The sequence below is a fragment of the Copadichromis virginalis genome, linkage group LG3, assembly GCF_057382275.1.
Source record: "Copadichromis virginalis isolate Kocher_CV1m ecotype Utaka linkage group LG3, C_Virginalis_male_GT1.1, whole genome shotgun sequence".
Taxonomy (NCBI): Eukaryota; Metazoa; Chordata; class Actinopteri; order Cichliformes; family Cichlidae; genus Copadichromis; species Copadichromis virginalis.
Genome location: NC_140620.1, coordinates 63,713,573 through 63,727,123, shown reverse-complemented (window position 1 = coordinate 63,727,123; position 13,551 = coordinate 63,713,573). Strand labels below are relative to the sequence as shown.

The window sequence follows — 13,551 nt, the reverse complement described above, 5'->3', positions numbered from 1 at the left end:
TTGGTTTATTATTTAGATAAGTTGAAAAAAGTTAAACAAGCAAGTAAATGAAGAAACAAGGTAAAATGAAGTAATAATGAAAAAAGTTAAACAAGTAAATGAAGAAACAAGGCAGAGGAGAGAAAAGCCCAACAATCCCCTCTGAGCAAGCAGTTGGCGACAGTGGGGAGGAAAAACTGCCTTTAAACGGGCAGGAACCTCCGGCAGAACCAGGCTCAGGAGGGGACAGTCAACGGCCGGGACTGGTTGGGGGGGTTAACAGAGGTGGAGCAAGACGAGGCTACATCAGGTGAGGAAGCAGTAGCGTCTCTCCTCCGGAACAAGTGGAACCATTTTTTCTTTTTTTTCATGGACTTTTCCACGAGCGCTTTTTTCTCCAGGATGAGATTTCTCAGCTCATCGATGGTTTCTGCGTTTTGTTCTTCAAGTTTCTCACATCTTTGTTCCACCTCTTCCAATGTTGCTTGTTGTTCTTCAAGCTTGTCTTTGAGTTGTTTGGATGTTGCCTCCTGTATCAGCTTGTCCTTGTGCATGTCTGCATTTCTCTGTTGGACCTCTTTGTGCTTGTCTTCTAACTGCTCGTTTCTTTTCTGGATTTCTTGGAGCGTGAGCTGCAGGTCTTCATGTATTTTGTCTTCTTGTTGTTTTTGCGCCTGCATTTGAGTGTTTTCACGCTTCAAGTTATTGAATTCCACCAAAATCCCCTTAACGAGCTCGGAGTTGTTTCTCGCTATCTGATCGATCCTTCTCTGCATCTGTGAGCAGCGTTTCTCCAGTTTGTCCTTTTCTTCTTCCACTTTAGTTGCTTTGTCCTCCAGCTGATTACAAAACTCTTGCAGTTTTAGATTTTTAGACTCAAAGTCCTGGACGATACGTTTTCCTTCTTTCAGTCTTTCTTGCTGTTGATCTTTCTGTTGAAGAAGGTCTTTATTTTGGCGCAGTGTTTCATCCAGGCTTTCTTTCAGCATGCGGTATTTTTCCTGCATGCTCTTCAGTCCGTGCTGCATGTCTCGTTGCTTTTTGTCCTGCTCTTCCTTCTGTTGGAGGAATTTATTCTTTTCTTCCACAGCTTCATGGAGCTGTCTTTGGAGGAGCCGATTTTTTCGGTCCATGTATTGGAGATCCCGTTGTATCTTATCAGTCATCGTTTTCTTGTCTTGGAGCTGGTTGGTCATTTCTTTTAGTTCTGCACTCTTTTGCCTGTTTTCTTTAATGAGGTGCACAATCTGCTCTCGGCTCTGAGCAAACTTGATTCCCCAGCCCTCATTAATAATTTTTATGTCCGGCTGGCGCTGTTGTCTTTCTTCCAGCTCTTTATTTTGGGCTTCCATTTGTCTACATTTGTCCTCCAGTTGAAGTTTGTCTTCTTCAATTTGTTGCATTTTTTTCTGGAGAAGGTAGTTTTCCTTCCTACTCTCCTCTAACACCCTTTGGAAGGATGAGACGCCATTTGGGGAAATTGGCCGGCCACGCCAGGAAGGAGAGGCGGCGTAATCTTTTTGAATTGGTTGTTTTTTTCTTGGAAACATGTTGGAGTTTCTATACGATGACTTTGAAGAGCTTGTGGTGAACGTTTTGTAGGCTGCAAACACAGATGCTGCTGAAACGAACTAAAACTTGCTGTTTCTCACCCCTACTTAAGGAAAAACATCAAAGGACTTAAGATTCTTAAGATCTATGACATCATCACTCACTAAGCCAATGAGATTGTCACAAGACATTTTGGAATGGGGTATTTTTTTTTAAACTGTTTTCAAACTTAACTTAAAATTTCAGTGTTTCCTGGTTGTGGACTATTGGTTAGTCCAGCCGATTAAGAAATTAATTGTCACAAACATCCCTAATATTATATAACAGACGACAGAAAACAAGACAGTTTTTTTTCTACTCAATAGAGGTATAATAAAAGTTTTTTTAATTATCCTACTTTTTATAAAAGAGAACATTTATTAAAGATTATGTATTTAATTAAAAAACTCTGTTCATCTAAAGCAGGGGTCAGCAACCTTTAAGACCCAAAGAGCCAAAGAGCCATAATTGGCCTATCTGGGGTTGAAAGGCTCGATAAATGCACGGCGTTTCGCCGGGTACACCGGCTTCCGCGAGTGTGACACTTATTGTGAGCGATGAAAAAATAAGAAAATATAATTTTATTTGTATATTGCAAAATCACAATAATCTTCCAATTTAGAACTACAAGTTAAAAAAAGAACTAACATAAATAAAATACACTTCAGCTAATTTATTTTCCCAAACCACGCGGAGCCGCACTATAAGGACTAAAGAGCCGCAGGTTGCCGACCCCTGATCTAAAGGGTTTAACAAAAAGGGGGAGCTTCCTGCTGGAAATTGAAATGTCCCCATGTCCCCACTGGGCGATCGTGGCTCAAGAGTTAGGAGTTCGCCTTGTAATCGAGCCCCGGCTTGGACAGTCTCGGTCGTTGTGTCCTTGGGCAAGACACTTCACCCGGCAAGACACTTCACCCGGCAAGACACTTCACCCGTTGCCTACTGGTGGTGGTCAGAGGGCCTGGTGGCGCCCCAGGGTGGCTGTAGCTACATCACCAGTGTGTGAATGTGTGCGTGAATGGGTGGATGACTGAACGTGGGTGCTTAACTAGTTAAAAAAACAAACAAACATCTGTCTCTTATTTTTTATGTCACACAGGAAAGAAGCTTCAATGTCTGATGAGAGGACATTAATTTGTTGGTGTTTGTGGTGTTTGGTGCAGTTTTCTTGTTTTCTGGCTTGTTGTTTATTTACAGTGGAGATGAAGATCTCTAACAAGTTGATTTGTTCACATTTGCGCATTTTTAAGAGGAATGTGTTTTTTTGAGTTTGTACACTATATGCATGTAAGGCAACCGTTTCCTTTTTCTGTATTTTTGTGTGCTGCTCTTTTAACAAAAGGGGAACAAAAGACATTTAAATTGACCTCAGATGATTTGTTTAAATTTTTACAAGGTCTTACTGAGGTGATGCAAAGTGAAACATGCTTCTTTTTTGGTAATGTGCTGGAAAAGCTTGAAAATTGACCTTGAATGTGCTTAAAAAGTGCTTGAATTTGACCCTAAAAATGTGTATGAACCCTGCATATATTGCAGTATTTACAGTTTATAGTAGGAATTTCATGGCAACAGCAAATCTTTATTTTGTTTACTGGGAAATGAAATGCTGCCAATTCACAAAGCTGTGCTTCAGCTGCACTTCCTGTTGTAGACTTGTGATGCACACAGGCTCTGTCCCAGCACTCAGCATGTTCTTCCTTATTTGCTCCACCAGGGGGAGCTCCTAAACTATGACATCTTGATAGGAGTGAACCAGGGAGAGGGGCTGAAGTTTGTGGACGACAGTGAGGACAACGACGGCATCTCAGCTGCGGCGTTCGACTACACCATCTCCAACTTTGTTGACAACCTCTATGGCTACCCAGAGGGTGAGGACGCCACCTCTGTACACTGCCACTTTTTCAGTTATTCCATTTTACAGCCTCCTCTCACTTAACTGCATTTTGCAGCATCATCAGGTTTTGTCTCATTAGGAGCCGCGTTTGTTGATTTGTTCGTTTTTTTCTGTTTGCTGTATTCATTAAAATAAATGGATAATCGTCAAAATGACAAATGTGGACAATTATCAAAGCTTACATTACAATTCTGACAGCTTGAGTTCACATGAATTTTCAAAAGAATATAAAAAGCTGTGAAAGTGCTTTAAGCGTTTAAAACATGCGAGTAAAGAATGGAATCAGTAACATGTGAGCCCAGTGAAGTGCATCAAACAAGACAAGCGTGCTAAAGAGAGCCACTCATCCACATCACGGCGTGTCTGCGCCTTAACCTTTGAGGCTCTGTGGGCAGTAATGCTATCATCCCCCAGGTAGTGGGCTCCCAATCTCAGTGTCGGTGTTTCTGACAGATCGGCCTGCGAACCCCTCACAGCCGGACCACAGTCACAGTACAGACATGTTTGGATAATGCAGTCATGCTTCCTCTCTGCTGCCTGTCACTCCTTCTGTTATCTGAAAGACTTTTTTTCCTCTCTAGATTTCTCACTCGCTTCCTGGCTCTTGGTTCATCTCACCAACATTTGCTTTGGTTTCATATCTGTTGATCAGACCGATCTCTTAAAAAATGTCTTGCACTGCTGTTACTTTACTCTTAGCAGTTTTCACTTTTATCTTTCTTCCCCCTCCTTTTGTCCCCTCCTGTGCTTCTTCACCAGGCAAAGACATCCTGAGGGAGACCATTAAGTTCATGTACACAGACTGGGCGAACAGGGACAACGGCGACATGCGGCGGAAGACTCTGTTGGCCCTGTTTACGGACCACCAGTGGGTGGCACCAGCTGTGGCCACTGCCAAACTCCATGCTGAGTTTCAGTCCCCAGTTTACTTTTACACGTTCTACCACCACTGCCACACCGAGACGCGGCCCGAGTGCCGACGCCGCGCACGGAGACGAGATACCTTACGTGTTCGGCGTACCGATGATCGGTGCCACGGACCTGCTCCCGTGCAACTTCTCCAAGAACGATGTGATGCTGAGCGCTGTGGTCATGACTTACTGGACTAACTTCGCAAAGACTGGGTAGGCCTCATGTCACAGTAGTGTAAACTGTACACGTTACTGTATGTTCACTGATAGCCTTCTAGTCATGTTGAATACTTGAATCTAGGTTGCTAGTTTAATTCCCGTGTGGCTTTGAAGAATTGAACATACTGGTTCACCAAAAGCATCCAGATCCCAGAGCAGCCGGTTGGTCTTAGATAGTTTAAAGGTTGCACAGAGAATGGGCTTCCTGTCTGTATTCAGTGTATTGATGCCACATGTTACTTATAATGGAGACTGAATATAACTTTGAACTGAAACGTTTAACCTTTATGCTCCACCAGGGACCCCAACCTGCCCGTCCCTCAGGACACCGAGTTCATTCATACCAAGCCCAACCGCTTCGAGGAGGTCATCTGGACCAAGTTCAACTGGAAGGACAAGCAGTACCTTCACATCGGTTTGAAACCTCGTGTCAGAGACAACTACAGAGCTAACAAAGTGGCCTTTTGGCTGGAATTAGTCCCTCATCTTCACAGCCTGCACGACGTACTCTTTCCCACCACTACGCGCTCCCCCGCAGGCCGTGACCCCGGCACCATGAGGCCCAGAAACAACGTTCCTCGAACCACTCGTCATCCTTACCCTACCTTCCCATCAGATCCTGAGCCCGAGGGCTCAGCGCGCCCGCCCCAGGACCTCTTTCCCAGACACACCCGCGACTACTCCACCGAACTGAGCGTGACAGTTGCAGTTGGAGCGTCGCTCTTCTTCCTCAACATCCTGGCCTTCGCCGCCCTTTACTACAAGCGTGACAAGCGGCACGAGATGCGCCGGCACCGGCTGTCCCCTCAGCGGGGCGGCCCCGCCAACGACCTGGCTCACAGCCAGGAGGAGGAGATCATGTCCCTGCAGATGAAGGACTGGGAGCACGACGCTCACCACGACATGGAGCCCCTGCGACCCCACGACATCCTGCGGCCCGCCTGCCCTCCCGACTACACCCTGGCGCTGCGCCGCGCCCCCGACAACGTGCCGCTGATGAAGCCAAACACCATCACCGTGATCCCCAGCACCATCACCAGCATGCAGCCTCTTCACGCCTTCAACACATTCCCCTCCACTGGCCACAACAACACCCTGCCCTAACCCCCACTCCACCACCAGGGTATAGTAGGGACAGGCCCGACACAGCGCCACCTAGGGACCAGGAACACTGGCTCTGCTACCGCTCTGGAAGGGAGGCCTCTAGACGTGGGCCTTCGTTCTGTCCTCTTATTCTCTTCTTTCTCCAAAAGCAACTACACCTGCTGCGTCATGTGCTGTGAAACTTGGCAGCTCCCTCCACTGGTGGCATGTGGAGGTGCAACTGAAGTGTCCAGCAGCAGATGAGCAGTTTGGGGTGGGTGACTCAGATCTTTCAAAGATACTGTTTTCAAAGACGGTCTGCTGTTTCCAGGCTCAAGACCTCCAACATTTGTCAAAGGGACGAATGCTCTCTCGCTCCTCGCTGTTTTCTCTTTTTTACGTTGGCGTCATCTCTTTTTCCATCTCCTGTGTGTTATGTGCACATTATGCTTCTCTTTTCTACATCCGTGTTTTATTACTGCTCTCTTCCTCTCATTTGACACGCCTCCCTCCTGCTCTTCTCTAAAAATTCCCGATCTGCTGAGCAGTCTGGAGGGGGAGGCGTACACTAAACATATAACTATGAAAACACTGATATCTTTCATTCGACCAGCATTTTTAGGTGCCAAGTAAGTACTGCTGTGTTTCATTTCTCATCGAGGGAGAAGAAAAACGAAAGAAAAATAGAGTTTCGCTATTTACCGTCAACTAACAGAGTTCTGTCATGTTCTCATGACAAAGTGCCAAACTGGCCTCAGTCGTGATTTTCTTTCTTCCATCTTCTCTCTTTTTGTTGTTTTGTTTGAAGCATTTGTTTAATTGTTGTTTTTTATTGTGTGGAAAGAATTTTTCTGAAAATATAGATATAGAGAAATGATATTATATATAGTTCTATATAAAATGTGTACAAAGGAGAAAGTATATAAAAGGGTTTTCTCAGTGGGGGATCTATGCATGAATTATTTTTAAAGACGCGGGGAAAAGGACACTGTACCTGTCGATGCACGTTTCCCAAAATCTAAACGAGTCATATCGCTCCATGTTTGCTACTTTTGGTTTTTGGTTTTCTCCCGCAGAGTAAGAGCATCGCAGGAGCATCGCAGGAGCATCGCAGGAGCATCGCAGGAGCATCGCAGGAGCATCGCAGGAGCATTGCAGGAGCTCCTGAAGTCAAACGACGCCTCCCAGCACTCATTTATTAAAACGGAGTCGATGCCAAAAGTCTTAAACGTTAGAATCAAAGCAACAGCTGTGAACTCAGTCATGGTGTCATGTGCAGCCTCCATCTTACTGTCACTACTTTTTCATTTTAGGGTACGTGAGGTAAAGCGTCCGTCGATGTAGCTTGATTGTACAAAATTATTTTTCTACGTTATTAACAAAACAGAGCAGAGACTGATGCTGCTCCTGTCTGACCCCCTTATGTCTGCCACATGTGTATTCTGACTTCATATCATCACTGCTCCCTCCCTCCTCCTCTCTCCATCCTACACCGCCTTTGTTATTTAACACCGCCGCCCCCCAAACTGATAATCAGACAAATTCCCAAACAGCTGACTTCACTGTGTCGACACCGTTCCTGACTATTTCTGACCTCAGTTCAGCTCTGCTATTATCCTCACATTAAGGGTTCGTTCACCTGCCTGCAGATGATCTGTGAGCGTCGGTTGTAAATTAAACTCTAAGCACACTGAGGGTAACCGGGAGGCGTTCAGGGCCTGCAGTGCAGAGCTGCAACATGAAAAAAAGGGATGGGGGCTCAGATCTCCTGAACAGGGTGGAAACAACACGGTGGGTTTGTGCTGTTTGTGATTCCTGCTCCGTCACTCTGGTGGAGACCACTGCAGCTCAGCAGCGCTCCCTGCTGACCCTCTGATGAAGATGTGAACAGTATGTAAACTGAGCTGATGTGCTGCTGTTTGAGCCCACGTGGTAGCGTACGTCCAGTATGGGAGAACTTAGTCACCGGTGCTGTCTTTGCTTGTGCTCTAGCTTTAGCCTGTTTGATTGTTTGTTTTCTATTTTATTACTGCCTAAAAGGGGAGGTGGGGGAAACACATGCCTGACTTCTCCTGTCAGAGGTTTTGTAAGCTCAGTGGAAGGGAAACGTGCACAATGTAAATCATAAAACAACTGAGTGGGGCTGTGCTGCAGGTGGATCAGTGCTGTGGACAGTAGCTGTGGAAAAGAGACTGGACAAAGACTCTCAGCCTTAAATACAGGACAGAGGATGATCCGATCATCTTTCAGCTAACAGTGTCGAGCAGAAGGACGGCCGGCTGATGCGTCCGTACGAACCCTTTTGTACTCACTCCTGTGTATAAGGAGGTGGCGAGGGGTTGTGTAGTTAACCTCAGTGATAGGTTTGTAGCATAAACCTATTCGTTGGAACGTTAAGGACAATTTAATTACATAGCAAAGCAAGACACGAGTAGGCAAAGTTCTTCATGTTTCCCGTGCACGGGAGAGAACCGGACAAACGCCGTTCCTTCGCTTCACCCCAGTTGCTCTCGTCCGCTCCCCCGTAACACTGCTCTTTTATTGAGGTTACATGAATATACATATGACGTTCATTAACATATGACGTCTACATACAAACAAAGAGTACGTTGCCTGTGTGTGCGTGCGTGTGTGTGTGTGTGTGTCTGTGTGTGGTGGGGGGGGGGGGGGGGGGGGTCAGAGTGTGACCCCATAAAGACTTCCCTAAACCTGCTGGTCTGGAAGTCCAGCATCTAAACAAAAGGCACTTAGCCTAAATCAGATATAGATACATTTATCCTAAATGAACAGAGGGAGTGACTTTAAGTCTGATTTCAGACTATGTCAGTATTAGTTAAGCCAAGAGTCGGGCAAAAGCTTTATGACCCGGAAAGTTCTAATTCCCACAACATATTGTTGGATTAGTAAGCAAAACTTTTCTGTGATGAAGATTTTTGGGGTTGTTGTTTTAGTGATGGGTTCATTCTGTCAGTTAGCTTTGGCTTGTTTTCTTATTTCAATAGAGGGAGTTTTACTAAACATGGACATGTCGAGGAGCGGCTCATTATTTCTGTAACAGTGCACTTAGAGAAAACTGTCAGGTGTCGCCCCCTTTGGTGATGATGTTTTGTGCTCTGATGAGCTAATAATCAGCTCTCTTTTCCTCCTTCTTTGTTCTAAGCAGGCCTGCAAGATTGAATTAACAGCGCTGTAAAACATTGTTGTGAGAGCAAATATAAGGTGAGCTTTTCCAGATTACAATGGGCTGAGGGAAAGGTCACCTGTGGGAACCTGCGAGTTCCTGTCTAAAGGATTGCAGCGAGTCAATCCAGTCCAAGATCATAAAGAACTCTTTTTCTAAAAACAAAAGAAAGAACAAATAAATGAGCTCATATTGATGAGGGTGGAGACTCTGATGCTTTGCGCGTGAGGCTCCACTTGTCTGCTGTGCAGCCGTGACAAAGACTGGACCAGCGTTAGGATGAGTAGATGTTGACAAACAATTCACGACGCCGGTAAGAAAAAGGTGGATGCTTTGCTTTGCTTTTGGCAGGAGCACAAGAGAGAGAGAGGGAGACCGAAAGGTTCACATGAGAGTGGAGCTGCAGACTCCACCCTTGGGCGGCTAATTTTGGGTTGCTGATGTTTGCTTTAAGAAAATGTTGTTTTATTGACTGGGTTTAGATGATGGTGTCACATTATATTGTTGGGAAAATGCCAAATGCTGAAGGGGAGAAAATGTTTGATATTACTGATGTTACCATTAACCAAAGCAGGCCACTGTAGAAGTCAATGACATTTTATAGAAGGAAAACAGAACCAAAGCCAAATGTAGGAGTTATATAGGGGATTGGTGGACTTGTCACATTCCAAATCCAGTTATGGAACAACAAACACTGGTCCAAGGGAAAGGGCAGGTGATACGAGGTGGTGCTGGAGGGAAACGAGCAAAGTAAAGACAGCAAACCTATTTTGGTTCGATTTGATAAAGTCAGATTAAAAGAAGTACCATGACACTCAGAGGATCAACGTGAAACTAAAACATACGCACATTTTGTATGAAGCACATGACTGATAACTGTTGTGTTTTAAGTTTAGTTTCTTATAGCACAGAGTGGATCACAGTGAGGGAAGGACAGGGGGGGAACTGAGTTTAAATGTGAAGTTGATGCTAATATACAGGTTTTGTTTCTAGGTCGTTCTGGGGATGCAGGCTCTGGGTGGAGCCAGGAGCTGAAAAGATCGAACATGATAATTAAACTGATTTTATTATTTAAACACAGGTTTGCAGGCCCGGAGCAAATATACTCGAGAGGAGAATCGCTGAGGTTTTCTGAGAAATGATCTGATGAACCTTTTTCTTTTAATTTTCTAGTTGTGGTTTTGTTTGACACATGAAGATGTGTCAAAAGGGGGAGTTTTAGGTCTAATTTGAAACAATGGATTATATGATCGATGATGCAATTCTACACTGCAATCATCGAGTCCATCCTCACCTCCTCCATCACCGTGTGGTACGCTGGAGCCACTATCAGGGACAAACAGAGACTGCAGCATGTTGTGCGCTCTGCTGAGAAGGTGATTGGCTGCAGACTCCCATCTCTGCAGGACCTGTACGCCTCCAGGACACTGGGGCGTGCAGCTCAGTCACAGCTGACCCTTCTCACCCTGGACACAGTCTGTTTGACCTGCTCCCCTCAGGCAGGAGGCTCCGGTCCATTCGCACCAGAACCTCTCGCCATAAGAACAGTTTCTTCCCCTCTGCTGTTGGACACATGAACAATAACCGTATGACTGTTCCCACCACTACCACGTGACCCTACGCTGTGTTCACTGCATCATTCCATGTTTGGCCCTGATCACCACCTGCACTCATGTATATATCTATCTACTTAGCACTTTTAATCCTTATTTTTATTTTTATTTAAACAATGCATCTGAAACAGACTGATTAGAATGTACATTTTATGACCTGGATTATAGGTCAGGTTTTTTGGAGAGGACGGAAAAGTCCAAGGACCAGGACGATATTCTGGTTGTGATAGATGGCGAGCCAACCACTTTGAGGACGATCTACCCCAAAGAAGATACACACCACACACTCATACATTCCAGTTACATTCACAAGGACCTTTGAAGTTGGCTATCGCCAGCTTAACTCTAAATTCTTAAAGGGCCCCAACGAGTACTTTTATTTTGTTGAGTGTGCACACTATTTATTTTATTTTATACTTTATCTGTACAAATTGGACAAATACCTGTTATACTTTGTAACAATACAAGAGTGGCTACTCAAAAGTTAACATTGTGTCCAGGTCATTATTGCTGCTCAATACTTTGGCTCCATACGAATTTGGTGTCTTCTGATTCTGGCCAGGGTCTTATTACGAGCCCAAGTAATTATTGCGCTGTAATTCACCTTTATACCTTAAAGTTGGTTACACTGGTCTCCATTGATTTTCTACATTTGGAGAAATGTAAGGGAGGGTATGAGTATATCCTCGTGGCCATGGACCACTTTACACGATTTGCTCAGGCTTATCCCTGCAGAGATAAAAGTGCCAAAACAGCGGCAGAGAAAATATTTGGAGACTTTGTGTTGAAGTTTGGTTTTCCCACACGGCTCCATCATGACCAGGGAAGAGAGTTCGAAAACAAACTCTTTGCCAAGCTGGAGGGATACAGTGGAGTCAAGGGGTCCAGAACCACACCATACCACCCCCAGGGAAATGGTCAGGTAGAAAGGTTCAATAGGACACTGCTGGCCATGCTTCGGAACCTCCCAGAGGGGGCAAAAGCAGACTGGAAGGCATCCCTGGCAAAGGTGGTCCATGCGTACAACTGTACGCGCAGCGAGGCTACTGGATATGCACCTTATTTCCTCTTGTTTGGGAGAAACCCCAAACTCCCCATTGATATGATTTTTGGTCTCACAGCTAATGACCAAAGCCCTTCTCATCAAGACTATGCTGAGAAGTGGAAGATTCGCATGAAGGACGCTTACAAACTGGCCTCAGCGACAGCCTGTAAGGAGAGTCGACGGGGAAAAGTGCTCTATGACAGAAAAACACATGGTGCAGAGCTGTACCCAGGGTGCAGAGTACTGGTCCGGAATTTTGGTGAGAAGGGAGGACCAGGGAAACTGAGATCCTTCTGGGAGGACCAGGTGTTTCAGGTAACACAAAGGAAACATAAGGAGAGCCCAGTATATGAGATTAAGCCAGAAAATGGCAAGGGACGTGTCAGAGTCGTCCACAGGAACCTCCTGCTGCCGTGTGACTTCTTACCAGCTGGAAAAGTCAACTCACATGCAGAACTGGGAAAGCAAAAACAGAAAAACAACAAGGACAGACATGAGCGGCATGAGCAAGAGCACAGTTCGGAGGATGAAGATGACTGGAGGGCAATCAGAGGACTGGCAACAGAACAAGGGGAACGTGGTAGACTGTCCTGGTGGACAGAAGCATCAGAGTTCAATGCAGAAAGTGGAGCAGGCAGTAGGGAGGATCTCTGTGATGACAATGACAGGGAACACCAGGAGGATTGCGAAGAAGAGAATCTGGGCGTGAATGATATAGAACACCAACGCGACCAGCATGACGAGGATACAGAGGCACAAGAGGACATTAAAGACACAGAGCAGACGCACCAGCTCGAGATGGAGTGCAGTGACCAAGAGGACACTGACCAGTCACCTGCCAGTGTGAAAAAGTATCCTTTCAGAATGAGAAAACAAAAGCTAATGTTTACTTACAGTCATATGTTACATATTGCAGTAAAGCAGTTATAACAGTTACATTTTCGGGTTTTTATTAATGCTTATTAGAAGGATAGAAATGTTAATTCTGTTTTGTTAGCTATAAAGAAGACAGTGGAATGACCTGTAATGAGAATGGCACCCATGTCATGTAGCGAGGTTATGTCCAGGTGAGAGCACCTTACTCAGTAAAGATGCAGATACCCGTGATATGGATGGAAAAGCAGTGGACTGTTATCGTGCACAATAACACCTGCTGCGACATATGACATGAAGGGGAGATACATGTCATGTGTTTCACTGTGGCTAGCAGTGATGCTGAACTCTGACTCCTAAAGGGATGTAGCCTCCTACGAGCAATGTATAGTTGCCACATAAGGACTGATATTGGTAGAATGTCGGGACGCCATTAACTTTTTGAGGGGAGAGTGTAAGGACAAGAAAGACATTGTGGACAAAACAAGACACCCCCCATAATCTTTAGTGACAATATTGTAGTTAGTTAAATGGTCTGATTGTTCACATCTGTATTTTCTTTGATTGTGGTAAAATAATGTGTGCCCCAGTCTCCAAAAATGACATAGTGCAGGAAGCGTAGTTATTCCTCCGTTACACCACAAGAGGGAGTATCCCCTAAAATGAGCAGCTCTAGCGGGAGTAAAGAAGCCAGCCACTACCCATAAGGCAGTGCGCCTATAAGCGTTATGTGAGACTGCAAAAGTGTGTAACGCTGTGCTATGTCCATGTATATATTTGCAGGTAAGCAGATACAAGATGGTAAATAACTTAAAATGTGTCTACAGATGAGTCCACGGGGTTGCAGAGAATGTGGGAAAGTTGGCCGTTAATCCCCACTATGTGTCATTAGTGTATAAGTTATTGGTAGCGATGTGAATTAGCTGTGATGCTAACGATTAGCAGCTAGATCTGATTCATTAGTTTGTGTGGAAACCTCGTGGCACTTTTGTGGATTTATACCTGTACCGGGCTGTAATCACAGCAGATGTAGACTGGTGGATCACACTACCTTGTGTTTATGTATATTTCATTGTTCCACTGTAAGAAATATTAGTGATTTGAGTTTAAACACTACCCATAAGGCAGTGCGCCTATAAGCGTTATGTGAGACTGCAAAAGTG

The 13,551-nt window shown here is 45.0% G+C and overlaps 2 pseudogenes; one reads left to right on the top strand and one right to left on the bottom strand.

The window, feature by feature from the left end:
- Positions 1 to 391: 391 nt before the first annotated feature.
- Positions 392 to 1,595, bottom strand: LOC146716577 (uncharacterized; annotated as a pseudogene).
- A 767-nt stretch (positions 1,596 to 2,362) lies between these two features.
- On the top strand, positions 2,363 to 6,773 carry LOC146716576 (neuroligin-2-like; annotated as a pseudogene).
- The last annotated feature ends 6,778 nt before the right edge of the window (positions 6,774 to 13,551 follow it).